Below are 26740 nucleotides of genomic sequence, written 5' to 3' on the forward strand. Positions count from 1 at the left end.
TAGCTGAAACGATTCCTCGGATTATTCGGGTACTTTGATTCAAAAAATTTCCTCAAGGCAAAATATCTGCCTCTACGCTTCGTTTAAATCAGTCATGTATCCATATATGCTGTGGTCTAAGATTGGACATCGCGTTGTGTCGCATCGTGTGCTGTCTCACACGGACGGTTATTTGTGTGGCAGAATGTATGTTTTCACTGTTATTTCAACGTAACATTCAGTAAAGACTATGTGCTGGGCTGTGTGAAAATCATGACGGAAGTGAAAGAAGATTATGCATTCATTTGACAAGCACTCGACCTGCTGTGTTTTTACACATCCACTAGCTGTGGAATAATGGCAGTTGCGGCACTATGCTAACGTTGTAGCGATATTTTAGCGGACAAAAGGTTTAAATAAAGAAAAACAGTTTTCCACGGAGATTGAAGAGTGTTTAACAGTTGAAAGTATGCAGATCTCTGAGATTACGAGCAGCCTGCACCACGCGCTCATAGGAGACAGCGGTCAGTTTATGTCTGCAGACTTCAGGGGATTTTATAAACTTCACTGATTGACCCGACAGTCTTACAGAAGAGAGACACACTTTATGATTCAAGCCTTGTTCAGGTGCTTTCTCCCCTGCTGTCTTTCCCGTGTGCAAACGTCATATATGACTGATTTAAAAATTCAGCGCCCACACATCTTTGTTTAGGCATATTTTTTTCAAAATCCTTTGGTCCCCTGAAGCATTTAACAAGACTACATTTTGATGATTAGATGCCAGTTAAATAGAAACATTATTGCTACTAACAGTGACTGAGACAGGGAGAGCAAATCGGTAAGAGTCCATCATCATACAGTCATCATTCAACACATCACAGATGCAACTCTACCCTAAAACATGTTCTCAGGTCCTGATATGGTGTTAAAAAGTCACAGTGGACCAAAAAAAACAAAAATGTGGTTGCAAAAATTAAAAGTGAACACCCTTTCAAATTTCTGGAATGTAAAAGTCCAGCTTTCAGATATCATCAGACCATTATATGGATAATGGAGATTTCTTGGTAGAACGTGAAATATTACACTAATAATTGAAGTAGAGGATGCTAAAATAGTTAAGTGTCTCTTTACCTTAATGACAAAGTGAAAAATGAAAGTAAACTACAATGTAAGAAATAACGAATTAGCAGCCAGAATTTCCTGGGAGGTGATCCCTAAACCTCAATTATGGCATAATCTAATGGAATATTTAACTTCCTTTCCTTTCAACTTTAATAACTGTAAATTGCCAGAAGAACTGTTCTAGATATTTTGTTTAGATAACCTTTTAATACCTATTTTTAACATACAAGTAGTCCATTTAAGGGGCCCACTGTATTTTCTCATTTGTCTAGTACTATTTCTCTTGAAAAAAGCAAAAGGGATTGATTTAAAAAATACAATATTTGTTATTAGAATACTTGATTAATCAACAGAAGATTGATAGAGTACTCGATCACAAAAAAGATTTGATTACTGCAGCCCTATTTGAGATTCTTGTGACTTTCAAACTTAAACCTCAGATATGCTCTGTTGTTGAAAGTGAAAAGTCCAAAGTTCAGGTTCCAAAATCTTTTAGAATAAATTCCAAAAAAAAAAAAAAAAAAGATTTTAAAAAAGATTTTTTGTGTTCTAAACATTTCTTACTCAGGGATGGAGCTACTTTGGCTTTGTGTTCCCATATATCAACACAGGAAGCGTGAACTCCTCAGCGATTGGCATGTGATTCTCAGGATGCTTTTCTGAGCACAACACCTGCACCAGGTTACGCAAATCAATATTGCAATCAAATTGCTTGTTTACAGCTGTTTGTCATATTACATTCTTTGATCCTAACATAAATAGCAAAAGTCCAAAAGATGCATCATTACCTGTTTATTTGATTTCGTTTCAGAAATGAAAACTAGAAAAAGAACAGTATTTTCATAATTTGATTTGGTTTTTAAAACAGAAAAGTGAACAATGAGCCATTTTTCATTTATTTGTTATTCAATTATCAATAAAATATTAAATTAACGAATGATACACGGATTCTGGAGCCCAGGCTGCCTCCTGTAATGGAGAAGATAAATGTGGTCGGTTACAGTAAAATGGTATTTCATTATTTTATTATGAATGTGTGAACAAAAAGCAGCAGCTCTCCAGTTAATCAGAGGTCAGAATTGGAAGAAAAAAATCTGAACAAGTTTATGAAAGTTTCTGAAATTTCAAGGATTCTTTTTCATTCTCAGAAGAGGACACCCTTGCCCACACAGACACACAAGGGCACAAACAAAAGCACACACACACATGCTGTTGATATTACAAGGACATTAATGTGGCAGGCTGAGAGACACCAGCGTGGAATCAATGTGAAAGTGAGTTGATGTAGTGTCAGTACTGCTTTTAACCTCTCTTTCTTTCTCTTTTCATTCCTCGTGTCTCTTTTTTCCCCCTCTTTTCTCTCTCTGTCCCTCTCTCGCCCACCGTGTGTGACTCTCCTCCTCACCACATATATCCCTCTTGATAAAGAAAGAGAGTAAATGAGTGTGACAGGGCTGTCATGTATGTTCCAGAAGAGGCCGGCGAGGCCCTGTGCAGAGACAGGAGGTGTCATATCCTTACATCTCTCTCTGTTTCTGCCACCAGCTGGACTCTCCTTCTCTCTCCTCTTCTGTCACACTCTATATCTCTCTCATGCTCTTTGCTCCTCCGTGTATTTCCTCCTTTCCAGTGTTGCGTTTCCACCGTCAACCTCTACAGTTCTTTCCCTCTCTGCAGATTTCATGTGATCCTTTTTCTAGATGGGATCACGTCCACACTTAGTCAGCTGTATTTGGAAAGGCTGCTTCCAGTGGAACAACAGAGGCCTTACGTGGACATATAGCCATACATTTAATTTTACTCTGTTTTCCCATGATGATGATCTAAATTTCTGTTGTTTTCCTGAGGTCTTGACTTATTCATCTTGGGATAACAGGTGCTAGTTGTTAGTTCATTGACAACTTTTTTAAGAAAAAAAAAAGTCTATGTCAACAGGAAACCGATTTCTACAGAGCAATGTTAATTAAAAACGTGACAGGCTCTCCCGTGTTAAAGTGACTGACCTGATTTAAAAAAGGGCCAGCCAACTGGTGCTAGTAGTCTTAAAAATTGTAAAATGGGGATCACCTGAGTGCAGTGAATGTGTCTCAAATGATTGTAGTCTAATGACACCTGTGTCTGGAAGGTCCAGTCACTGGTTAATCAGTATTCCTTGCTACCATTGTACCATGAAGACAAAGGAACACTCCAAGCAACTCAGAGAAAAGGTTATTGAAAAGTATAAGTCGGCAGATGGATACAAAAAATTCTAAGGCACTGGACAATGCCCAGAGCTCACTGTAATCCATCAAAAACAGAAGAAATATGGCACATATAAATGTGCCTAGATCAGGCCATTCTCACCAACTGACTGACTGACAATGTAAGAGGGAGACTAGTGAGAGAGGCCACCAAGACACCTATGACTGTTCTGAAGGAGTTACAAGCTTCAGCAGCTGAGATGGGACTCTACATACAACAACTGTTGCACAAAAGGCATGTGGGAGACTCCATGGTCAAGTGGATGAAAGTTCTTTGGTCTGTTGAGACCAAAATAGTGCTTTTTGGCAATCAGATGAGACGCTATTTTTGGCAGACACCAAACACTGCACATCACCCCAAACACACCATCCCCACTGTGAATCACAATGTTGACAGCATCATGTTACGGGGATGCATCTTGGCAGTCAATGCAGCCATCTACCAGGGAATTTTTGAGCACTCCCTGCTTCCTTCTGCTGACAGGCTTTATGGAGATGCTGATTTCATTTTCCAGCAGGACTTGGCACCTGCCCACACTGCCAAAGGTACCAAAAGTTGGTTCAATGACCATGGTGTTACTGTGCTTGATTGGCCAGCAAACTCACCTGACTTGAACCCCAACCTGGGCTTCCATTACACCTGAGCAGTGCCACAGGCTGATCGCCTCCATGCCATGCCACATTGATGCAGTGATTCATGCAAAAGGAGGCCCAACCAAGTATTGAGTGCACAGAAATGAACATACATTTCAGAAGCCTGACATTTCTGTTGAAAATATCCTTTTTTATTGATCTTATGGAATATTCTAATTTTCTGAGACACTGAATTTTGGGTTTTCATTATCTGTAAGCCATAATCATCAACATTTCAAGAAATAAAGGCCTGAAATATTTCACCGTATGTGTAATGAGTCTATATATGGGTTTCACTTTCTGAAATGAGTGACAAAAAATATTGAACTTTTTCATGATATTCTTATTTTTTGAGATGTACCTGTATATGCACTATTTCAAATGCTGTATTGTTTTCACTCAGTCTCTGCATGGGGATTTATGGCAGTACACTTGTTTTACACCATGATGATAAATTTTCTATCTACAGATCACATTTTATAATTTTCTCCACTAGCTGCCACACAAACAACTTAAAAACTGTGGGGGCATCTTCTGTAGTCATGTACAGATTAGAGATAGACCAATATGGTTTTTTCAGGGCCGATACTGATTATTAGTTGTCAAGGAGGCCGATAACCGATATTTGGAGCTGATATTCATTTGCAGTAAAAATGAAAATATTGGCATCAAAATTTTGAATAATATAAATTCCAACACCTAACTTCGTCAAAACTAGGCTGCTACATTACTATCAATTAATGTTACTACAGCTGAAAAAATAGTACAATAGCAATAGAAGAGACTATTCATTCCTGAACACCATGCAGTTCATGTAGGCTTTATGATGCAGTTACATTATTCTTAAGTCTTGAACAGCAACATTGTGCTCCTCTCTACAAGAAACTATCAAAAACAGCTTCAGGATACACTTCATCTAACAATACGTCATTTTCTGCTGCTTGGGATCTCTCAATCAACACAGAAAAATGTAAAGTAAAATAGCTTGGTAGTTAAACAGCCATTATTGCCCTCTCACACAAACACACTTCTTACTATTATCGCTGATTATTTCCCTATCAATATTATCAGCAACCTTGTTTCAAGTGATTCAACTGTTAAAAACACTAAATAGCCTACAGCATCTTCACTTTAATAATCAGTGTTTATCATAGGAGCAGACACTCAAAGAAGAAGGAACAGACAGCTGCCGCTAACGGGGCAGTGACCCCTCACAGTAACTTTAGCAGCCGTGAGTTGTAGAGTTTCTCATTTGGCTTCCACACAAACACACACTATTCTCTACCATAACAGTTATTCTCCCCATTGCTACAGTCTGCTGAGCGTCAAGAGCCAGAGGAGGAGAAAGCAGACCGGTAGGCTAGCCGGTGGGCTAACGTCACGCTAAAAGCTAATCGGCCTCCACCTGAACGTGCTTTCCTGCAACAAAACCGGAATGAATTGAGTTCATTAGGTTTTTACTCTCTCTCACTCACACACACACATACTTCTACTATCATGGACTATTTCCATATCGATATTATCAGCACCCTTGTTTCCAGATTAACAGACACATCTGGAGGGACTTCGCTGCCGCTTATGTTAAGGTAACGTTATTGGGATCACCGTAACATTACTAGTAGTTGTGAGTTGTAGAAGACTGGGATGTTTATTACAATTTCAGGAGTGTCTGCTGCCTTAACTTACCTTTGAAACATATAACTGCTCTCCAGAGCATCTCCTCTCGGCAAAACTTTTCTGCTCTAGTGTCCGCCGTCTGTGAGCACTGCGCATGTGCACAGCTTTCACTGCTGACTGGCTGTTACCCGTGCTGTTGCGCTGCATGTAACCAGTCAGATGGTGCTGTGGGTGGGACAAAACTGCAGCAGAGACTGCTGGAGAGAGAGTAGTAACTCCAGACAGAGGCGCGGCTGCATCAGAGCCAAAATAACCCAGTTTAAATTGATCTCTTATCGGACGTCGGATTTAAAAAAAGGCAAATGCCGATATGCATCAAAATGCTGAATATCGGCGCCGATTATCAGTCTATCCCTAGTCCAGATCAGACTAAAGGTTAGATTCTCAGCCTGAGACCAAGACCGGCCTGAAATGGCCTGCGGTGCCAATAGAGGAGTCAAAGACATCCTGTTAGATATGACAGCTTGGAAATGGAAATGTTTTCCCCTATATATATATATATATATATATATATATATATATATATATATATAAATATATTTATTTATATATGAGTTTTTTTGTCTCTTTTTTTTCAATTTTATCATTTTATTCATCTTATTTCTCAACCTCAGAACCACTCCCCTCAGTGAGAACATACTCCATAAATTCTAAGACAGAGGGAACTTTCTGGGGACCTGGGCAGCCTAAGGGCTACATTTACTAAACATTATACCACTGTCTTCTTTAAATCTATGTTTTTGACATAATAAGGAAGGAAAGCTGTTAAAAAAAGTGGTGCTGCCTGCCTAGTCCACTATAAAAACACACAGTGAAGTAATGCAGCAGGGGACAAGTGAGAGAGAGCAGCACAACCATCCACAGGTGAATGAAAAGAACCACCCTGATCCACTTGTTCTAATGCAACTCAGTTTACCAGTGATGCTCTCAAAAGAGGATGAGCGGACACACAGACATCATTGTTCACCAAATCTTTGGTGGTGAATGTGCAGATCACAACTTGTCCACGAGAGCGTTTTGGAGTTGTTGGATTATGTATTTGATGAGTTTGATAAGGGAAAGCAAAAAATACCGTCTGCTTCCATAGCGTTAACTGTGCAGGTGGGAAATCGGTCCCACCAGATCTAGAAACAGCTTGCACCGACAACTAAAGGAAACAAACCTATTACTAAGACTAGAGGAATTATGGCAATGGGCGAATTTGCCAAAATGTTGAAGTATCCCTTTAAGAAAACACACTTCAAACATATTCTGCAGATGTGGACATAAATACTTGCTACATGAAAGTAAATATGGCTTTGTATTTATCATTTTCCTGTCTAGATGGACAGATAACTGCTCATGGTGCAAATAAAAAATAGTAGAGACCTCAAATTTTAAAATCCCCTGTGGGTGAGACGTGCAGCCTCTCTGAAACGCAGCCCTAACTCGCAATCTCCACATAGAACTACTGGGCTGTGGGTTTGGTCCGACTGAAGGCGGGGAACCTTGCCCACTAGAAGCCAGTACAGAGCGCTGCGCTGCAGCGCGCAGCATGGTCAGCGGGAAGAGATCACGGGAGAACTGCGACTTCACTCAAGAGTAGTATGTCAACAGCGGACTATTTTACCTTTGGGGCTTAATTTATCATCCTTTCCAGTAAAAGTCCATAATATTATTGCTTCCGCCATTGAGTGAGTACATTAGGAAGTTAAAAGGTTAATGTTCACTAAAGGATCTGTGGTTTTATACAAAATTCTTTAGCTAAATATCCCCAAAAGTTACCTTTCCTCAACAATGGCGCCATTGTAGCTCTGTGCGATTCGCTGGCGGTTCGCTGTTAGTGGAAATCGGAGGTAACACTAGCTGCCAGTCTGAAACAGCGGTTACTGCATAGGGACGGCGAGGAGCACTGCGAAAATGTGACGTCACAACGCCAGCGCGGGCCAAAACATGGCGGCCTCCTGGTGAGTTTATAAACTCAAATTTACTCAAAACGCAGATATCTAGTAACCTTGCAAAGCAGATGGATACGCCCGTTTCCATGTTTCTCACTGGCGAACCCATCTTGCAAAGCTCCCGTCTGAGGTGTTTAAAAAGTGGACAGGACCAATCAGCAACGAGGGGCAGTACTTTCAGGCGCAGCAGAGTTGTGATGTAAGCAAGCAGCAACAAGAGGCCAGTGCAATTATGGCGGAAGAGATTAGCGTGGATGCTGCTAAAGCACCAGTTTTATCAGCACTTGATGACATTTCTTCATTAAAAGAAGAACAAAGCACAGCAGTGAGTTGTTTTCTTTCAAAAAAGGACAAAAGTCGTGTACTGACTTGTCTATAGTCGCCATGGTTTGCGTTATTCCTCAGTAGCTAGTAGCTAGTAGCAGCTTTTTTTCAAAGCCTCTGCCCTTTCCCAAACGCTTAGTATTGAAGGATATCTAGGTTAGATATCTAGTGAGTTTTTTAGTTCTATATACATACAAGAGATACAAAAACCTATCCAACAAGATAAACTTGTCTGATCATGCAGGGTTCCTTTTGAGCTCCACATCAGACTTCAACATGATGGCTGCTACTCTGTGTTTGTGTAACACTGTGAGACAGCTTTAACTTCAATGGGAAATCTCTTCACATTTAAATTTAGTGAGATCTCATCACACCCTTACTGCAGAGAGCTTCTTTTGAAAACAGCATTTTGTTGATATTTTATTGAACAGGGACTGCTGAAAATATGGCTAAACATATTTTTTCTCACCTTGTGTCTTTACTTGCTTGGCTACCATAAAATCTGTTCAGCTACAGCACTGTGTGGTGTTATTGTGCTCAAAGTCAACAGCAGCAGGTTAGTAGTTCATCAGCTTTAGTTGTCCATCAGTGAAACGATGCCTTGGGCCACAGAACTTTCTGTGGGGTCATTTGAGTTGTGATAGCACATGAAAAGCTTAAAAGGGTGCTTTGGGTCATGATTCTGTGTGGCAAAACGTGATCAATGTCTCTGCCTGTGTAGACAGCTGTATTGATCAAAAACGTATCTGTTCCATTAGATGTACAAAATGAGCAGCTAAAATGTGTGGCTAAAACACACCCTGTATTGGCAGCTTGTATAATGACAGAAATATCCTCTATGAACTTTTTCACAGTTTTGCATTATTTTATGTTAAAACATTGCTTTTGGAGTGAAGATGAGATTTTATGACCTAAAGCCCCTCATCACCACCACCATAAACTCAAGCCACTTTCCTTTAACATTCACCAATGTTGCGTTAGTGTATGCATGCAAGCACTTGTGTTGTACACATGGATTAACACACCTACTGCACATGTGTGCGAATATATGTGACCCCAAGCCTGCAGGCGACTCAGTGGCAGTGAAATCGGTCAGCTGAGCCATTGGGGTAGAAATGGGGTCAAATTGGCCTTTTCAAGTGGCCTTAATCTTCCAATGATTCCCTAAAACACACCTGCCACTCCACTCGGGTACTCTACTCTGAAACCTGAAGCAAATGGTTCATTTTAAACAACAGGACATACGCCGAATGCCTGTGCGTGCATGTGTATGAGTATGCTGCAGTGTCAGTCCTTTGGTTTGTATTCAGCTCTTTGTGTAAGGGATTTTTTGCAATCACATGCCCCCTTCTTGCTCTCAAGTTGTGCAGTTGAATGCGGTTTGTTTGCATTGGGAGTGAGTCAGGGATAGCCGCGATCAATGCCAAAACCATTACGGGACACGCTTTGAGTCGAGCAGCCCCATTTTAGCAATTTGGCAGTGGCCGAGGCCCGCATATGGAATTATTTGATCAATAGCCTTGTAGCTTGATAGAGAGGAGTAAATTATATGATCAATGTTGTGTACAATGTGGATACCTGCTCACTTCGTGGAGTCTCTGTTTGTGTGTGTGATTCCTTGTGTTTGAGTGCAGACATACCACAGCATGCGTAGGTGCAGATATGTAATTCCTGGATGCTTTTGTGCATACATTGTTGTTGCACAATTTACTTCCCTGCTTTTCTTGGAATAAAGGGCTCGTTTCCTCCAGCTCTTTGTATATTTTTGTGTCGCTTTCTGCACACAATACTCTCTGTTTTGAGAGTGGAAGCAGACAGGGATATCAAATGGCAGACATGAAAATAGAATGAATGGGGAGCAGGGGAGACAAGCTAAATTATTTATTCGTATCATAGTGCCTGTGAACACACTGCACACTGAGCCAACTTCTTTGCTATTCACCTCCAATAACACACTCTTATCACCTCTCATATTCAGACATGTATAATACGCGATCAGACGCACTCAAAATCCTGCATTCGAGCGTCGATCCTCACATACAAAGGGCTATTCCTGTTTTGTTTGCAGAAACATCTTTTCAAAGGGACTCCTGAGCTGAAGTGCCTCAAGTATACAAGATGACTTCTAATACACAGTCACAAACACCTCTCCTCTATTCTGAGTCCATGTCTGTCTCTGTGGATGAGATCACTACCCTCTCTGTCACTCTCAAACACCGCCTGCATGCGTCGAAAGCCTGAGCGTGAGTGGCGTACATCAGGGCTAAGCGATACCTCTCCTCATTGTGGGTTCATGGTCACGTACGTGTAGGGAAACTCGCCCGAGAGACATGGAGAGACAGCCTGATAACCTGGAAAGGAGGCCTCGCTTTGAGCCTGATTTGTTTTTGTTTTTTTCTTCTCCCTCTCCCTGTCCTGTCACATGGTAAAAGTTGAACCGTCAGGGGAACGATAAGCAAGCGACATGAGGAGGATGAAGAGAGAGAGAGGGGTGGGAGTATGGATGGATGGATGGAGGTAGGGACACAGGAAGGGGGAGGGCGACACAAAGGAGAGCCTGTCACACTCACTTAGATGCTGAAATATTAAAGTGAGCAGTCAGGTTGTAATTTTCCTGAGAAAGCCGAGGGAAGAGGGGGGATAAGTGAAGCGAGAGCGGGAGGGAGGCGGGTGGACGAGTGATAGAGACGCGGAGAGAGGAAAGGTATCACCACTGATCTCTCTTTCCTCTCTTCTTAGGAGAGACACAGGCACACTTTTAATACCACTACTTTAATTAGCTTGGCTTTATACGGTCTGTCTCTCTCTGCTTCTTCTCTCTGTGAGACGTGAATAATTCAGCAGGAATGGTGTACCACTGCCTGGATAAGACAGCAGGCCCAATGATCTGCTATGTATCTGCAGGAAGAAGATACAGGGAGGGAGAGAGGCCAAATATGACAGAAGAATTTTTTTTCCTTCAATTGAGGAGGATTTTAAGAATTAATGGTCATCTTTGTTTTCAGTCCATTGTCTCTCTGTGTACACATACTTTCTTTGATAATTTACCAACCTGTCACATCAAATAACTCAAACATCCTACAAGTGCCAAGTGTCTATAACTTCTGCAGTGAAGGTTGGTATATGGGCTTGAGGGGCTTCATTCTCCCATTCTTATACAACAAAGATAAGAAAATTATTCTTTCAATAACTTTCAGCAGATTGTTTTAAATCATCATGAAAGCTAATAATGAGGACCTTATATTTGCAAGAAAACATGTAAATGGTATGAAAAAAATAGTTTAAAATAGAACCCAACAGTGACCGCCCACTTTTTCGGCATTGCTGGTTCTGGAAGCAAAATTTACCATTCAAATCTCCCATAGACATTGCCTAAAATCCTTACTGTAACACTTTTAATGCATGAGCCAGGATAAATACACTATATTGCCAAAAGTATTCACTCACCCATCCAAATAACTGAAATCAGGTGTTCCAGTCACTTCCATTGTCACAGGTGTATAAAATCAAGCACCTAGGCATGCAGACTGTTTCTACAAACATTTGTGAAAGAATGGGTTGCTCTCAGGAGCTCAGTGAATTCCAGCGTGGTATTGTGATAGGATGCCAACTGTGCAACAAGTCCAGTCGTGAAATTTCCTCACTCCTAAATATTCCACAGTCAACTGTCAGTGGTATTATAAAAAAGTGGAAGCGATTAGAAATGACAGCAACTCAGCCACAAAGTGGTAGGCCACGTAAAATGACGAGGCAGGGTCAGCGGATGCTAAGGGGCATAGTGCGCAGAGGTCGCCAACTTTCAGCAAAGTCAATCACGACAGACCTCCAAACTTCACGTGGCCTTCAGATTAGCTCAAGAACATTGCGTAGAGAGCTTCATGGAATGGATTTCCATGGCTGAGCAGCTCCATCCAAGCCAAATGTCACCAAATGCCATATTTCTTTACAAGGACAAAGGAACTGCATATCCCACAATCCATTGTGATTTCTTTTATTTGTTGTTAATAGGGATGTAACAGTATTGAAAATATCCAGTATCGCCGTTTCAAAATTCTTGCAATAATGCCGTGGCATGTGACGATATCGAACAAGAACTCGCAGGGCAGTAATACGCCTTGCAGCGTCGACACTGCCGGAAATAAAAAGGAGAAGAAGAACTTGGAGTACTCCCGCTTGTGTAGTTTTTTCTAGCGCTATTGAGTGGGCCGGTCTGAGAAGCAAACCACATCTCCCATGATCCCCTGTGCAGTATAGGAAGACATGGCAGAAAGCATGGAGGGGGAGCAGAGCCAAAAAATTATACTCGTGGAACCTTCTGCAAAGTTTAAATCAGAAGTATCGACGCATTTTGGTTTTGCGGTCAACAAAAACGATCAAGGAGTAAACAGGACGAACATTCAAATAACTGTTTGCAGACACTGCCAGACCATTGTTTGTGTTCAATTACAGTTAGTGTGTTTTATCCTGAACATTCCTGGCACTTAATTTTCCACACTATGACATTTTTTCCGAGTCATCTTTTTTTTTTGACAATACCGCAATAATACCGTACCGTGGCCTTAATACCGGGACGATATTGTACCATGAGATTTTGATATCGTTGCATCCCTAGTTGTTAATGATAGCTTATTAAGCTTTCAAGTCATATAGTAACTTTTTTTACACTTACACTATACTTATTATGAAGGATACTTGTTCTAGAGGAATTAAATAAAAATTCACTTATCACACAGCACCATCTTAATGACAGCAATACCGTAGCATACAATAGCATACTGTGGCTATCTTTTAATACCCTGGTAATGACAAGTTAGTACTATTGCTCTCCATATACACCCAATGATGTTTTTAAGTACAGAAAAATGATCAGAAAGTGATATCTTCTGCAGCTTTCAGGCATTTTGGCATTAAATGTATGCAAGCGCGCATTTCATGGTAAATTGGGGCTGCCAAATCTTACTTCTACCACATTTAGATTTTCTACTGTTTTGCATTCAAAACTTAGGTTTCATTTTGTATTTCTGTCCTCTTTTAAATTATGGGTGATTGACTTCCTGTTTTGATAAATATCTGATTTTATTTTGTAATAAAATAAGGAACTTTGGCTAGAACAAAGATTATGACTTGAAAGTAACCACAAAAAAAGGAGTTTGTTATGAACTGAAAGGAAAATAAGATTTTACAGTGGTTTAGCCAAAGAGTGCTGAAGGGGACAATAAAACATGATTAATCTTGATTTTTTCCAAATGCACTTAATATGGTCCATTACTATTTCATCAGTGCTTACAGCCTTATCATAACGTAATGAGAATGTTTACATGTCCTATGGTGCAGGTTTGTCTGGCATGCATGCGCTTCTTTGTGCAGGTTACAGCAGTGTGTTAGGAAGTGTTTGTGCTACCTGGGATATTTTAGGTTCTGCTGTGTTGTGTGTATTGGTGCGTGTGCCAGAGTGTATGCATGTCTGGCTCTGCCTAGCTCACCAATTTAGGTCATTGAGGATAATATGTCAGGACTGCACAGGTGGATGTGGTTTGGATGGAAAAGATGGGGAGACAGGGGAAACAGTGATGTAGTTTTCCTCAAACATCATACTGAAACTGCATAATTCTTTTTCTATGTGTATGTGTTTGAGTATGTGTGTATTTGTTATGACAGCTTATCATCCTGAACCTCAATTCCTAGAATCCCTTATGTTCCAGTCTTGCCAGCTCACTGTCTGTACATGTCCACTCAATGACTGAGGGGGCCACAATGTGCTCAAAGAAGGTGAGGGTTTCTGGGCTAGACTGAGGTGGGCTGACCCCTGTGTCAGCTGAGGAGCTCTCAGTGTCACTGCTCATGGGACACGCACTCATAGTAGTCAAACACAGGATAACATGTAGGCATTACAATGCTGCCCATCATCTCTAAGAGTCTGCAGAAGTTTTTAATGAGTTGGGAATAAATAGAATTGGTCTTCTTCCCCACCTCTGTTGCTCTCCGTCCATCTTTGTCTCCGTCTCCCCTTTGTGTGACTTGTCTCCATTCCAATCATCGCTCGCTTCAACAATCTCTGAGTCACGTCTGAAATAGAATCGACATGGCAGCCTGAGTCAGCCAGGACAGCGAGATGAGCGCAGATTAGTCATCCTGGCGAGGTGCTTTTGTCCAGGGACGATGACAGATCTATGAAATGAGAGAGAGTGATGCACCAGGGGTGTCTGCCTGTCTCAGCTGGGGATTACAGATACCTATGAGCGTCCAGCTCTATAAAAAGACATGACTCCATGGCTTAGTCTTGAAAAACAAAAGCAAATTTACTTCATTATTTCCTGTTCTTCAGAGTGAGAGGGACACATCGGCTTTATCATTAAACTATGAGGCATACAGAAGTGACTTTGTCAGACAGAGTGAGGTAAAAAAAAAACAACAAAACACTGATTTTCTTCTCGTCTGTTTTTATTTGCATGTGTATTTCTGTGATTTACTTCCCACTGGCAACAAGCAGGGCAACAACTTCCCTCTCACAGTTGTGGAGGCTGTTTTGGAGCTTCCCAATCAAACATGATCCGCTGCCACTAATCTTGTTTGCGACTAGATCGGTCACCGTAATCCTTTCTACAACAAATAGGCTTTCACAGCACACAGTGAAATCCACCCCCGACCAGGTTGAGATGGGCTCTCATGGTATCACCCGCTGAAAGTCTGCCAACAGGAGAGGCCTCCTTTATCTGACTCTCTGTAACTTTGTCAAAGAAAGAGGCTTCCAGAATCAGCCCTTTGTGTACCATCTGCTGTTATTCTCTATTATGACTCATTTTAAACTTCATTAGTGTTTACTGTCACACTGTTTACTGTGTTACAGGCTGCAAAAACAAGCATTCATCCCTCAAGGGAATGGCAAATAAGCTGCTTGCATGAGCTGGTCATGTTGTTACGAAGCGATAACACAATATCGACATATGTTTTTCTTTATGTCAGGAAGCCCTAAGAGGACATGCATTCATAAATCTGATCATTCTTAGTTCCCCCTTAATAATGAGTAAATTTCAGTTGTTTTCTCAGGACTGTAACAAGTTAATCTTGTTATGACAGAAAACAGGATTTCAATAACATAAATAAACTGAGTTCAATGAAAAAAAAAGTGGCAATTACTCAGCATCACTGGCAAATGGAGCAAAATAGAATGAATTAATGTATTTCTGTCCACTTAGGACTGATCAAACTTGCTTGCAGATTTCTTCATTAATCTTTACCCTTCAGTTTGTAATGGTCCTTTTACACACTGAGTTAATTATTGTTTAAAAAAAAAAAAAAGGAAAGAAAAACAATAATAATCGAAAGAGAACACTTTTATGCCTTTTTGTTTGTTTTTAATTTCAATCTAATTTTAATTTGGAATTTATTTGTACTTTTTCCAGATGAAAGCTGACAAAATTAAAATAAATCGAATGCTAGTGTCTCCAAAATAAACTACAGTATATATTAGATTTATGAAGACAGTTATGTGTAGGAATGTAAACAAAGAGCTATTTTTTTCACTGAGTGTTCAGGCTTTTTTTAATTATCATTTAATCAAACCGTATAGCTCCAAAGAAAATCTGCAACCCAGGGGCCACATATGCCCCCATTCTTCACTCACTATGGCCCATAATTCAATTTCAGTTTCAAATATCAATAAATTATGAACATGAAGAAAATGTGGAAAAATCTGACATGAAGAATGTAAAACTGAGTCACCAATACAACATCATTTGCAAAAAAACAAAAAAAACAAAAAAAACATTTAAATAAAAGAGAAATATTTACATATTAATTTTTGATGACAGATGTCTATCATAGTTTCTGTGGAAGTATTTTGATCCATTACTAAGCATTCAAAAAATAGAAATGTGAGTAAAATATAGGCCTACTATTATTACACATAAATATGTTCATTGCATTAAGAAAGTTGCGTAAGTTGGCTTTAATTCTGTGTTTAGGTCTTAAATTAAGAATAAATTTTGAGTTAACAAAATATTTTTGTATAAAAAGCTCAGTTCAGATCAGAGGTATATATTTGAGACTTCTGTTAAGATACAAGAAACTGTTTAATGATGAGTATCCAAGAATTTGTAACAATCTGGACCTCTGGTATTGAGGCTAAAATCAATGTGGCCCTCCAGTACCCAAGGTGGCCCATCCCTGATCTATATTATCATAAGATGCTGACTATTTAAAAGAAAATATTAGGGCTGACACCTTTCACTCGGCTGGTCAGACCAGACTGGTCAATAAGCTCTTGCCTGACCAAGATTCCTGCTCGTCAGGTGGTCGCGTGTGTGTGTGCTGACTGATGGAGACAGGCGCAGCATGAGCAATGCAGTGCTGGGCAATACAGGCAGAGAAGTGCACAAAGTGACACAGATTATGTTATACTCTTATTTTTTTCACAGCGGTTACTCTGTAAATACCTTGCAAACAACATATCTCGAAATGAAGTTGCAGGCTGTTTGTACTTAAGTGACACTGCTGAGTGTCTCTGCTCTGTCCTACTTCAGAGCCTAAATTCTCACCGCCTGTTTCAATCATCTGTCAGTAAATACGTGGTATTAAGTCCCTTTATCATCAGATTAAAATATTCATGTCAGCATTAGTGTCTGTTACAGACAGAGAGCAGAGGAGAGAAAACTTGATGTCTTCTGGTCATTAAGTCCAAACCAGAAAACTTTCTCTCCCTTTTACCTCGGAAAATTGGTGCTGCATCCTGTCTGTTATATGTAGAGCCCGACCAATTGATTGGTGGCATATCACAGATTAATCAACATCGGCCAATATATAGCCGATATATTAACTTTTTTGCTGCACTCTGCTCCTGTCTGTCTGCTCCTGTCTGTCTCTGCTGAACTCAGCCCGAATCCCTGGCCCCTCCCCCTCACACACAGAGTTCAGCAGCAGCTCTCCCTCACTCAGTGTTGCCAACTTAGCGACTTTGTCGCTATATTTAGCGAGTTTTCAGACCCCTCCAGCGACTCTTTTTCAAAAGAGCGACTAGCGACAAATCTAGCATCTTTTCTGGTGTTATTGGAGAGTTCTGGAGACTCTGACGTGAAAGCACGTATCGTTGTTGCTCTTCTCAGTGAGCAGTGGGTGTTGCCATGGGTCCCTCCCTGTCCCTAAGCACTCACAGGCAGTCCAGTCCCTCTCAGCTGCAGTCGGATTCACTCGGCTGCAGTCGGATTCACTCGGCTGTTGCCATGGGTCCCTCCCTGTCCCTAAGCACTCACAGGCAGTCCAGTCCCTCTCAGCTGCAGTCGGATTCACTCGGCTGCAGCTGAGAAGAGGTCTAAGACCAGAGAAACGGTAACCTTGCAAAGCAGATGGATACACTTGTTTCCTTGTTTCTCACTGGCGAATCCATTTTGCAACGCTCCCATCTGAACCGTTTGGGCCCTCAGACATGGTGGAGTCGTGACGTAAACAGGCAGCAGCAAGAGGCCAATGCGACTGGCGGAATAGCTTAGCGTGGATGCTGCTAAAGCACCAGTTAAATCAGAACTTGATGACATTTCTTCGTTAAAAGAAGAGCAAAGAACAGCAGCGAGTTGTTTTCTTTTCAAAGATGACAAAAGTCAAGTACTTAAATGTCTTTAGTTGCCATGTTTCACGTTATTCCTCGGTAGCTGTGCAGGCGCAGCCCAATAGCTGTTACGTCACGTGTTTTGGTGCTCTTATTGGCCCGTGGAGTTGTGACAGACAGAACATTCATCCAATCATACTCCCATACTCCCAGTTTTTTTTCAAAGCCTCTGCCTTTTCCCAAACCTTTCCTATTGAAGCTTTCCCAGATGGATGTGTGAAACACATCCATCTGACGTGTCAGGTTAAAGAAACGTGAGAGAAACTGCATTTTTTTTTTTTTTTTTTTTTTTACTTCATGGTAAGTGCCCGATGACTGTAACGTCCTCGCAGAAACACACTGTTAGGGAACGTCAAGGAGAGCATGCTAGTTTTTCACGATAGTTTTATTGAGCTAATTACAGCGTTTCAACATCGTCTAAGTTGCATCTTTGTGAAATAAACAATGATAATTGCAACTGTTAATTCACATGTCCACATTTGTGTTCATGTACAGTATATATCCTGTGTATATCAATGTTCTTATTTCATTTATCGGCGGATATATCCTATATCAGCTTTTTTTTTTTTTTTTTAGCTCCCAATATCGGTATTGGCATTGGCCCCAAAAATCCCATATTGGTCGGGCTCTAGTTACATGCTCGTAAATGGCACAGCATGGACTAGAAAAAGTGATCCTGTTATCCTTATAAATGAATACAATAATGATCTAAGGTTATTTTGTGGGCTCTATAATGCTGAAGAGTTATCATGCCTTTATAATGACAATTATATGATTGAAGGCAGGTGCACACTGATCATCTTAGCTATTATTTTAGAGCAACATAATGAGGTTAAAAATAATAAATATAGCTTGTTAAGCATTTTTAAGATCATCCAGACAACCAGAAGGGTGCAATGAGGAACCTGACATAGATTAAGCTTATTCTGAGAATTTTTCTTTTTAGCTGAATCAATTGGTCAGTGTGTGGTTTTAATTTTGGTCTTTGGTTGACTACAGCCCTAAAAAATATACTCAAGAGAATGTTTTAACTTTGACCCAAAACTGCTTGAAAATGCCCCTGCTAGTACATAAGACTGGAGAAAAAAAAATCGAGCATCAAAATCTCTTTATAAGACAGCCATATTAGTTCTTCCTCTTGCTAATGTACAAAGTAAGAACATCTTTATGTGCATAAACAGCTCCCAAACCAGCTTGTTGGATACTTTCCCATGGAAACAGATGGCCTCAGCAGTGCTGTTAGTGTTGTGTTGACAATGGAAGTGTCCTGCCTGATTTAGAGACTTTGGAGTGAGCTGCCGTGTTTTGATGACACACACACGCACACAGATGCACACACATTCTCACACAACCTTGTCCCACTCTGACCTGAACTAAGGAGGTGTGTGTGAGCAAGCCACTGATTAAATCAACTTTCATTTCTAATTCTCCTCAGAGCCCTGAGGTTATCCCGCACCATCACAGCTGAGTGGAAGAGAAGGGGGTGAAAGACAGGGAGAAATGAACAGTGTGGACTGGAAGCTTCTAATGTTGTTTAATAGACACAAAAGATGCATGTAAAGCATCACTCATAGTATGATGGAGGAGCTTTCAGTCATAACAGAGGTCTTCTTTAATCTCCCTGACTTTGCTTTCTTTTCTCTCCCAGATTCCTCTACAGAAAGGTCACACAGCTCATGTTTGGTTCAGACAGTAGAGAAGAAAACCAGCTAAGCGTAGGAGCTGAATTATGAATTTAAATATAAACATAAATCTTGATTTGTTGTCTGTCCGTGTTGCTCCGCAGAACAACCGAGCATCCTCTTAAAAGCCTCAGCATTAAGATCGCTTCAGTCCTGCGGACACGCGGGTCAGCTAAAACTATTTAAATGCCAAGACACTTTGGAGGATCCAGGCTGTTTTACATCGCAGGTATAGACTGAGGTCACTAAAAGCAAACAGAACTGTTTTCACAACAGCAGCCTCTACTGAAGCTGAATGAGTGGGATGCCAATCAGACCTGATGTACTGGGTTTTGTTCAGTCATTGCATTTACAGCACTGTCACACTGGAACAGCTGGAGTTGTGATATCTAACTCTGCATGAACATTAACACCACCAGTCCTTCTGTTTACATTTAGAGCATGATCAGACAAAATGAAACAATTCAAAACTACAACATGATTGTCCTGGTATATTAAGAGAAAGCATAATGCCAGGTCAACAAAAAAGAAAATATGCAATCAGAAATATGATTGAAAAGTTTACAAACACTGCCGTCTTCCTTTCTCTCAAAATGTAACTTAGTTCCTGTGTGACTGTTGACATTTAGTCAGTCAATCTGTGTGTGTTTTTTTCAATATAGTTCTTATGTAGTTTTTTCAATATAGTTCTCTCTCAGAACATTTTGCTAAAAAGCATTTCTAGATCGCCTTGTCATTTTACTCATAGAGACCAACCATAAATCAAGCATGAGCACTCAGCAGCTACGGTGTGAACACTTCCTTTGAACATGGACAAACCTTGAACAAAACCAGATGCATTGGTGAACAGTCGTCTGCTAAGACTGGACGAACAGAGATAGCTTGACTGAGAGAGAGACAAGTGGAGATTAATTAATGCCAGTGGTCAGTCTGTTTTTAGTGCACTGGTAGGATCTTTGTGAAACTCCACAAAAAAAGAGGAACCTTGTGCATTTTGAACTGAATTCAACTCATAATATCTTGTAATGTTGTTCAACAGTGAAATCACTGGTAAAATACAGTGGATCTAAAAATCTTAGCTCATTAAACCTGTTATTTTATAACAAGCTGCCATTTGCATTGTTTCTTTAATCTTACCATTTTTAATGCTTGTCTACAGGGATGTGAAAAAAAGTGGTTTATAGTTATCACAGAAGTATGTTTAATGTATGAATTATTTCCAGTTGGTTCTGATAAATTCAGAACTTAGATCTACCAGCTCTGCGGTACCCTACTTATTTACATCATTCCTATAGATCTGGAAAAAATATTCATATCTTGGATTGGATATACTGTAGAGCTCAACAATATAAGAAAATAATCAAATTGCAATTTCTGTCCAATGTCGTGATTGCAATTTAATATGCAACTATTTCTTAAGTTCATTATCTTAAGTATTTTATGATCAATACAAGCAATAAATCAATCTATATTACAACCAATTGATTGTGATTATTTTGACTTATATTGCAAACTGGATGTGAATTAGTGCTGGGTGATAGAATAGAAAAATGATCATAATTTACCTTTAGAGCCTCTAACAAACCTAAACCTGCCATCCCCCCAGTCATCCTTGGTCTATCGTGTTAAATTATGGCCACTTACAGGAATTCAAGGCAAACACAGAACGACATTTCTACATAAATACCTTCAAAACTCTGTAAAAACTGCTACTAAAGTGCATAGGAGCACTGAAATATAAACGTGAAGTATCAAATGTTTAAATTAACCCATGCACTTTAAACTATTACAAGCCAAACTGAGATTGAATAAGGCCAGAGGGAGGCACATTTCAATAAAAGCCAGAATCTATCAGTTTTACACCCTTGTCCTCCCTCTATCCTGATTCAGTCCTTTTATCCTTCCCCTTCCTCCCTCCCCTCTACCCCGTCATCTCCCACCCCCTTTCATTGAGGATGGTGGTGAAATATCAGTATTGTTTACGCAGAAGATTAGGGCAGAATTGGGCAGAAGGCGGTTGTTCTGTGACGATGGAGATAAGATACGGGATGGTGGTGTGTGTGTGTGAGTGAGCCCTGCTACCCCGTCTTATCTTAGCAGCAGGCGGAACAGCCATATGAAGTTGTTCATTGTAATTACCCGTGGCAAGAGTAGATTTCATAGGGAGATTTAGGGGAGAGAAGGAGGGGGAAAGGAGAGAGAAGGTGAGAAAAGAAGAGAAAAATTAAAGCATGAAGAGACGAGAAAGGGTACAGACAGTCACTTAATGCTTGCATGCCATTATACACACTCAAACACCTCACTTTCTTTTCTGCTGCCTGCAAATCACTCTGAGTATTTTAGAGCTCTCATCTGTGATATCTCAGAGCTGCCATATCTTAATGACCTTTTGTAAGTCTAACATCTTAGCCACTGTTCTAATAATCAGCGTCTCATGACTCATGCCCATCTTTCCTCTGTTATTCAATCAGTGATCTTTTTCTCTCGCTACCCATCTATTGCTCTCCACTGTAATTATCACGCTGGATGAGAATGTCAGGTGCAGGCGGCCAGATATTCATCTGCAAATGGTAACTCAATCTACAATCTGCTAAAAGTTCAGATTTTCAAGGTGTTTAAAAAGTTTCCAATTCTTCACTTGCATACAGAGATATGATTTTATTATTTTAAAAAAAACTCTGACTTCATGCCCACTGAGGTAAGCCCCACCTTTAGAGCATAATTTCTGCTTTAAACTCTGGTTGGACACAACTGCATATATAAGTAGTATACATTGTAAGTGCTTGTCGGAATAGACAGAGGCATGCCCAGACTTTTGAAAGGGTTGGCCCTACCGGGGCATCAGCAAGTGCAAGAGTTACATTCAGTTTCCCTTAAAGAATAAATGGGTGTTATTTACCCTGTCCCCTCCAATCATCCATGCATTACCTACACCACTTGTCCTGTTGGGGGTTGCAGGGGTGTTGGAGCCCCCAGCTGTCATTCAGAGCATTTACATGCAGTTAGAAAAGTCAAATCATTGTGTTAGTCCACCAAAAACTGGACTTTTGAAATGCATGTAAACATGCTAGTCTGGCTGAGACCATACTTAATCAAATATCTCAGAGTGGAAGTAACACATCTAGATAATGCAATTGGGGAATGACTAACACAGTTGTGCATACACATTTAGACCATGGGCATGCTCCAGACTCCATGCTGTGCTTTGACCCATAAGTTGAACAAAAATGCTGAGTAACACAGTAGTCATATTGTTGCCTGCCTTCAGATATCACCACATGTTAATGTGGTCATCTCAGAAAGTCTTCAGACCCCCTTCACTTTTTTTTCTTATGTTGCAGCCTGAAAAGAAATAAAAAATATTGTCATTATTCTCAGAGTCCTGGTTGTGCCAAACTTCTTCCATTTGAGAATTCAGGAGGCCACTGTGCTCTTGGAAACTTCAGTTCATCTTTATTGTAGCCAATGTCAAATCTTTGCCTTGCAACAACCCTGTCTCTGAGCTCTGCAGGCAGTTCCTTTGACCTCATGGCTTGGTTTTTTTACTCTGATATGTATTGTTAACTGTGAGTTCTTCTATAGAGAGGCGTGAACCTTTCGGAATCATGTCCAATCAATTCATTTTACACAGATGGACTCCAATTAAAGTGTAGAAACATCTCAGCAAGGATTAAAAGAAATGGGAGTAACCTGAGCTAAATTTCAAGAGCTTTTTGCAAAGGGTCTGAATACTAATGTCAATGCGATATTTTATTTATTTTTAATATATTTGCAAAAAATGATAAAATTCTGTTTTCACTTTGTCATGATGGGGTACTGGGTGAAGCTTAATAAGAATAAAAATGTTTTTTCCCCAACTCAAGCAAACACTGGAATGTGGAAGGAAGCCAGAGAACCTGAATAAACTTTGGAGAGTGCATGCTCATGAGACTCAAACCAGTAACCTTCTTTCTGTGAGACAGCAGCGCATACGACTAGACCCTGTGCAGCAGCATTAATCATATCTTCTATTAACATACATAAGAGTATCTAGAAAATGTTACATTTACGAGTGTGATTTCTTTTTTTAATATGACTTTTCTAAAGATTATTCTCTAAAGCTACTGTGAGGAACCTTCTTTTTTTCTTTTCAAAAACGACAAAGGTCAAGTACTTACATGTCTATAGTCACCATGGTTCGTGTTATTCCTCAGTAGCTGTGCAGGTGGAGCTCAATAGCGGCTACGTCACGTGTCTTGTTGCTCTGATTGGCCCGTAGAGATGCGACAGACAGAACGTTCACCCAATCACACTCCCAGTTTTTTCAAAGCCTCTGCCTTTTCTCAAACGTTTCCTATTGAAGCTTTCCCAGATTGATGTGTGAAACAAATCCATCTGGCATGTTAGGTTGCCTTTCTGCTAAAATATTGAGAAACTAAACTTGGGACCTCATACTGAATGTATTTTCTTTGCTGTGGATATAAAACATGGATTGAGCTTTTTCTGTAAAACGGCATTTTTTTTTACTGCAAAACATCGTAACGTGTGATTCCATGTGTGCATCAAGTTAAGATATTTCCTTTAGCTTTTCATACTTAGCAATTTTATCTGCTGTACTGCTTTGTTTTAATCCTATGAACTGTGGAGGCAGACACAGATCTTAGTCTGCTGGTGTAAATGTCACCGAAAAATAATGTCAGAATATTACATGCTGTGATAAAGGCCAGTGAATTTTGTTAAGTTATTGTGGATACTTTCCCTTTATCAGCTCCTATCACTCCAATTGTTCCTTATCAAACCATCACACTATGGAAAATAATCACAGCCCTTTCAAAAAATGTATCACATGTTTTGTTGCAGAGTTGAACAAAAAAGGAAACTTCATGTGTCTAAATCAGTACTTAGTACATCTATGACTAATGCAAATCTTTTAATTAACGACTCAAGCCAGGTAGATAGTACTTCACAATAATATTTTACTATGTACCCATTTTTAATGATTTTTGTTTTCTTCAGCAGCTGAAAAATGATTCCATAAACCTTCATTCATTTTAACTGGAAGAACATGTTCCACCAAAATAAAACTACCAGTTTTACCTTACAATTCCTGGGCTAAGAAAAAATAAAGAATTCCTGCAGTATGACATCTTAACAGTTTACGGTGACTGTTGTTGTTTTAAGTACTTCTCTCCTTCTTTCATTTACATGACAAAACAGACTGCCACATTCTTTCCAAAGCTGCATCTATCTCTTGTTGTTTAAAAGCTTGAAAAGAAACAAAGAATACTACTGATTATTTTTTTACCTTATGCAAAGTGTTCTTTAGGGATGCATGATATTGTTGGTATGATATTAGTATCAGCAGATGTTACCCTTAAAAGTTAATCAGCACATTAGCAGATATAAACACTTTTGTAAATGTTTACTGCTAATATATTGACCATATTGGCAATGGATTGGGCCTTAAATATTGGCCAAGCATACAGATGTACCATCAGGTATAAGTGGTTGCCTAGGAAACCACACACTCTTGGGGTCCATCGTGAGCCCTGAAAATTCTGAATGAAGCCCAAAATGTAAAACAACTCAGAGGCTATCATCAGCTGTTTATTTTGCTGGGTGTCTATCAACAGACAAATTCGGCATTTAGTCTGTAGTTGCTAATCTGTTAGCTTGCCTTATCGGAACCCTTATCTTCACAGTGTCAACACACTTTACGACACACTTCACAGCACTTCACCAATTAAATCCTCATTAACTCTGCCTAAACAGATGCTAATGTTAAGCTAACCTAACAGGCCGTTAAACCTTCACTGCTGCTTTTCAAGCATGTTTATCAGTGTGTGTACTGTGGGTTTCCTAGTTGCATCCTTACCTAAAGGGACAGAGTTTTTTCCTCAGTAGAATTCCAGGAGCAAGAAACACTCAGTGAGAAAAGCAGAATGTGTTTAGATGGAGCAGATCAGAAAAGATTCATAACTGCTGTTCCCATCATTATGGGTCAATACAGAAGGGCTCACCTCAATTTTCAATAAGATCTCAACAATGTTTCCCCTAATGTTTCATATAGAACTAGAAAGCACTCAGAGAGCGCAGACCTCCACCATTAGCCCCAACTCCCAATAGTGAAGAATCCTTTAAAAAACATTCCTGGATCCAGACGGTGATCTGGATCACTCCCAAAATGTGATTCGCCGATTACTCCCTCCTCGGTGGGGTCGAGACACGGTGGGGCAAAGTATTGGCTTCGCTACGTGTCAAAGAGAGGGTGAATATTCCTCTATTGCTCCCAGCATTGTGAGTATTTTGCTACCGTTCGCTTTCTCTCTGTTATGCTCTGACTTGTCTCCTCGACCGGGCGAGCGTCTTTCAAACTCTATAAACTCCAAAACTTTGGATAAGTTACTCATGTCCGCCATCTCCTGGTGTAAAGTGGTAACAGCGCAGCCCTATCTCCCAATAGTACAGAACCCTTTAAAAAATTCCTGGATCCAGACTGATCACTCCCAAAATCTAATATGTTCTTCCTTATGCCATTTCTGACATTTCCTGAAAATTTCATCAAAATCCGTCCATGACTTTTTGAGTTATGTTGCTAAAAAACTAACAAACAAACTAACAAACCCACCCAATCACATAACCTCCTTGGCGGAGGTAATTACAGTTTGGGACTCAATGCATTCTTTTAGTTGCTCAAGAGAAGCATCAATCACTGTATACCCAGACTTCATACCGACTAAAGTTTGAGCCAAAGTCAATTTCATTAAGTTTTATGGTATTATTAATAAATATATATTAATTGCTTCCCATGTATCAGATTTTGAATGTGTAAACACATTAAATGGCTTAAAAATAAAAACAAAAGGTTTTAGTCACGCCCCCAAGGTACCCCAGTAACTGCTTTAAGACATAACCAAAGATCCAATTATCATACAAGTTAAAGTCAAGCAACAGTTACTGCAATTGTTACACCTCAAGAAAAAGCTGATACTTGACTTTTATGGTCACATATTTGGAAAGAAAATTAAGAACATGACTTGGTTAAGGTCAAGAATAGATTTTCTGCTTTAGTCACAGTTATGTTTCAAAAAAAAACAAAACAAAAAAAACAGCTCTGGCAAAACAGATGGAAACTCAGTGTTATCTCCTATTTGTAGACTCATCCATCCACTCCAACATCCTCTTTGCAAGTCTTCATGCTACTCTTATCTTAGCTAGTCCAATTAATATAACTTTGTTTTAGGCAGTTCAGTGAATGACAAACTGTTAGCCCAATAAGGACAGAACTGCAGACAAAGACATGGATGCAGAAATGTAAAAACAGAGATATCCTCATTATGTTTGGGTCAGCTGTGGGGCATAGATTTCAGGATGGTGCACGGTTGTTGTTGTTGTGTTGTTTTTTGGCCTGGATCGCCTCCTCTACATGGTTTTCAGAGGGGTGGTAATGCTCTGCTCATCTATCATTCATCAGTGCTGACTATATGATCCAGATCAGACGATTCTACATTTAGCTCCCTCAGCGTCCTCAAAATCCCTCTCTACTTCGACCCCGTGACTATGAGT

Source organism: Cheilinus undulatus, linkage group 6, assembly GCF_018320785.1.
Source record: "Cheilinus undulatus linkage group 6, ASM1832078v1, whole genome shotgun sequence".
Taxonomy (NCBI): Eukaryota; Metazoa; Chordata; class Actinopteri; order Labriformes; family Labridae; genus Cheilinus; species Cheilinus undulatus.